The sequence below is a fragment of the Octodon degus genome, unplaced genomic scaffold (assembly GCF_000260255.1).
Source record: "Octodon degus isolate 3935 unplaced genomic scaffold, OctDeg1.0 scaffold00176, whole genome shotgun sequence".
NCBI lineage: Eukaryota > Metazoa > Chordata > Mammalia > Rodentia > Octodontidae > Octodon > Octodon degus.
In genome coordinates, this window is record NW_004524752.1 from 4,779,051 (window position 1) to 4,783,874 (window position 4,824).

Sequence of the window (4,824 nt, forward strand, 5' to 3'; positions counted from 1 at the left end):
GTAAAACACACAAAAATATTTTTTAAAAATGTATTCATATTTGTACCTAACACATTTAATTTTATATTTTAATTTTAGGTATTTCTAACTTATAAAACTATAACTTCATGCTGAAGCTCCACTGTTTTCTCAAAGGTTCCTAGCAGAGTACAAAGTATGGTGTCTTCCAATACTTACATAAATAAATCAAGTAGCATGATAGGTAAAAAACTCTTGGTGGTTGAAAGGATAAGGGAAAATAATATAAAAGAGATAATGTTAAAACTATTGAGGTATTAGTTTTCAACTTCCATTCCCACCCTATTCCCTCATCCTCACTGCTAAAAATCACCTGAACTAGTGATTCCAGCAAGTTATCTTAAGTGTTCAGAGTTGTTTTGCATCCATATACCTCTGCCACTCGTTTCACCCTCAGAAAACATATGCATGTTTTTATCAAGGGTTTTATTTACAAAATTTTACATGGTTAGTCTAACTTTTGAGACTATTACCCTTGTTTCTTTCTGAAAAATGAAGCTCCATTTTTTACCACTGATACTAAAGCTTCAGGATGTTGCTGCAATTTATTTACTTAGGATCAGAAATATTTCAGACTTGAAATTTTTTCAGATTTTGCAATCTTTGCATAGACTTACTTTACCGCCTGAGCATCCCTAATCTGAAATGCTAAAATACTTTTGGAATACTTCAGATTAAGAATGCTCAACTAATATGTACCATAAAATACAGAAAAATAAATCTGAACATAACGTGAAAAATATGTACTGATACTTTTTTGGGGGGAGAGGGGGCAGAACAGGGAATTGAACTCAGGCCTTTGCGCTTGCCAGAGAAGTGCTTATTCTGAGCCATTTCCCTGGCCCCTGTACTGATACTTTTAACTTGCACCTCAAGGAATTATCCCTCAGGGGTATAGACTATATCCACACAGAGAAGATCTGACTCATAATTATTCACCTATTTATTTATAGTGAGACGTCAGGGCTGTGGACATAGTCGTGTCATTTATAAATTATACAATCATTCCAATATGCAATGTAAGAGAAATATTATGATCTCTGTTGAAAAGTAAGAACATTCCTAAGGCCTCTGGTAAAATAATTGAATTCTTTATTAAGCATGACCTTAACACCAAGGACTCAAAACGAATTCTATGGATTTATTTGGTCTTTCCTTCTCACATATGGTACTTTACTTATATATTCAAAAAATGATAGAAAAATGCCAATGACTGTATCAACTTCCACAAGGTCCTATGCCCTATTTTCAAAATGATCCCATTGTTACAGCGTGTTAGACAGATTCTATTGTTACGACAAATATCTCAAATAACTTAAAATAAGAAAAGGTTGGTTCTGGTGAACTTTAAGAAGCTTCAGCCCATGGTCACTTGGTGTTGCTGCTGGCCCTATGGCAGCATTTTATCATGGTCAGAGTACCTGGGAGAGGAGATAGTCACATCATGACAGAAAGGAAGGAGAGAAGAGAGAAGAGAGAAGAAGAAAGAGAGAGAGAGAGAGAGAGAGAGAGAGAGAGAGAGAGAGAGAGATATTCTAACATCCCATTCCTTCAATGGAACATCCCCAATGACCTAAATTATTTCAACTAGGTCCCACCTCCTAAAGATTCGACTGTCTCCCAGTATTGCCACAGGCTGGGGACCAAGCTTTGAGCATGTGGGCCTTGGAGACACTTATCCAAATCATAGCACTGAACATTAATTGTTTATTATATTCTCACATGACAAGCAATTTTCATTAAAATATTTGTGGGATATTTTGCAGCAAACAAGAATTACTGCTATTTCTCAAAGTTCTTTGTTTTGTGCTATAATGATGTGGCCACAAAATAGTAGTTTGGGAGAGTATAATCAATTCTTTATAAGTAGCAACTGATAGTTAATAAACATACAAATGGTATTTATGAGATCATTCAAGACTTTACAGAGAAAACAAATTAAGATTTGAAGAGGTCATGATAACTGCTATTTTTTGGTCTTTATCTTGGGTGATTATAATAGCATATAGATCTGAATTTTATAACTGGTGCCACTGAATGTAGCTCTGTATTATTCAATCTCAATGATCCACTCTGAGAAGCAGCACTCAATAGCTAATTAGGGGATATAAAATTGAAAAAATGGGTACTGTTAGTGATTCCTATAGTTAAATGATAGCAAACCTATACGGGTGCCACGGTGGACTGTTTGTATAACTGAAAACTCTAAAAGGTTCACCACCACTGCTATAGTTCATTATCCAATAAAAATACAATTTAATTCATACTTAAGACTATAAATAACTTAAAATATTAGTATATTTTATTATATTTTAATACATTTCATTATATTTAACTTAATTTTTCTATCATGGATTGAACCCAGAACCTTGCGCCTGCTAGGCAGGTGCTTATACCGCTGAGCTATCCCCCTTGCTTTTACCTTCAACATGTAACACTCATTCCATAGATGATGAATTAAACATGAAAATGGAACAGATGTTTATGGATTTTTCTATTTCTAGAATTTATGTAAACATGCTTTTGACAGGAAATATTTTAAATAACCTGAGAGAAAAATTACTTAACAGGCAGTCTTATTAGTGGTCTAATTAATTTAATAAAAATGCGACTGCAATCATCCATTTTTGCCATGATCAAATAACTAACACTAAACTTGGCCTTCTATTATACACAACTAGAAAACCAGGAAAAATATGAAACAACTTTTTCCAGGTAGTAGACAATGGAAGGCAAGAACTGCTGATTCCTAAGGAAAAAAAGATACACTGATAATCTCAACATTTTAAGATGGACATATTTTTAAAATATTGGCACAGGAAGAACAAAATTGTTTCACTGAATTTAAGAAGAGAGATGAAATTTGTAAAATGAGGTTGGTGAAATATTCAGAGTAGAACACAAAAGAAAAATGAACTACAATAAGGAAAAGATACAAAAGCTTAGAGTGGTAGTCCATTGATTAAACTGCACTTGAATAGCATTAAACTTTACGACAGCACACAAAGAAAACTGCTAAGGGATAATAAGCTGAAAATTTTCCATAACTTGGAACTGGAAGACATCTGAGATTCCTCAATTTAAAGAGAAAGAGACCTTGTGGAATACTCAGCGCATTCTACAAATATCTACCAAAAGGTAACATACTGGTAAACTGGTAATAGGACTACATTAGGTAGGAAAAGACTACTTTAAATCTATCAAAATAAAGCTTTAAAGCAAGTCTCAAAAATAAAGTTAATTCTCAATAAACTTCATAAGGACAACAAAAATCTACTATCATCATAATCATAACCATGCCCATCATTCAATTAAAATTACTAGCCATGTAAAGTGGGAAAATATGGACCTCAACAGAAAGAAAACCACTCAGTAGGCAAAGTGCAAATGACAGACACAAGGGAATTGGGAAAGACTACAAAATAGCAACTAGAAGGATGCCCACAGATTTAAAGATATGACACTACTGAGACAAATTGAAGATGTTTTTAAAAGACTGAGATTTCATGAACTGATACTTCAAATAGAAATTTTATCTCACAGAAAGGCAGATAGATCACAAAGCACAAAAGAAAATATCAATGAATAGGAAGATATAATTAAAAATGTGTATGGTTTGTATCTAGATGTCTCCCCAAAGCCTCATGCAGTCACATGTAGCCATTTGTGTTTGAGAGAAGGTTTCCCTACACAGTTCAAGTCTGCTTTAAAACTAATATGTAGCCCAAGCTAGCTTCAAACTCATGGCAATCCTTCTGTCTCAGCCTCCTAAGTGCTGGGATTACAGGAGGTTCCACCATGTCCAGCCATGTGGAACTTTGCAGAGGTGGGTGGACCTTGAGTGTATAATGCTGGGATTCATGGTGTGTGTACTTTAGGATTAAGGGTACCCTATTGGCCTGAATAGAATATAAGAGCCAAAAAGAAAGCTGCTGTTGCTGCCTGTGGCTTGACACTTGGTGCTTACTACTTTGCTGCCTCCTGCCTGCCACAAACTGTTTCTCCTCTGCAATGCCTCTCTGCCATGCTACCCCTGCCTTGGAAAAAACCCCTAAAAACTCTCAGCAAATTTCCTCTACTTCATAAACAACATCTACAAAATAACCTGTAACTAGCATCATATTTAATAATGAGAAACTATATACATTCTCCCTAACATGTACGAGTAATAAACAAGGATGTGTTCTCTCACCATTCCTGTTTAACACATTGCCAAAAGACCTAACATGAGTTATACAACATTGCTGACTAGGATATGGCATGCAGGGTCCATGTGTTAAAATTTAGTTCCCAATGTAAAGTATTAAAAGGCTGAAAACTTGATCCAACTAGAGTGTTGTACATAGGCCTCTGGGAGGTGATGAAGCTTATAAAGTCATGAAGGTAGAGCCACATGATTGAATAATGGTGGCTGTGTAAGAAGAGAAAGAGTACATACATCACACATGGGCACAAGATCTTGCTAAGTAGTCCAGAATGGACTCAAACTTTTTGATCCTCCTGCTTCAGCTTCCCAAAGTGCTATTACATACAAGCATGTGCCACTACACCCAGCTAACGAGGAATGAATTTTAAATGCATACTACTAAATTTAAAAAGCCAGTTTATAGTGGCTATATTCATTATGAGTTCAATTACATGGTATTATAGAAGAAACAAAAACTGTACATAAAAAATATATAAAGTTAACAGATCAGTAAGAGAATGTGACAAAACAAATGTGAAACAATTTCACTGAAAGCTATAGGGCAAAAATACTACTGTAAGTAAATGGAAATGAGTGAAGGAGTGAAGTCTGTAAGTCTA

General features: G+C 34.9%; 1 protein-coding gene across 4 annotated transcripts in view; it reads right to left on the bottom strand.

Annotated features, from left to right (window-relative positions):
• The window catches only part of Rasal2 (RAS protein activator like 2), a 381,000-nt gene that overhangs the window by 294,743 nt on the left and 81,433 nt on the right, over window positions 1–4,824 (bottom strand). The window lies entirely within an intron of this gene.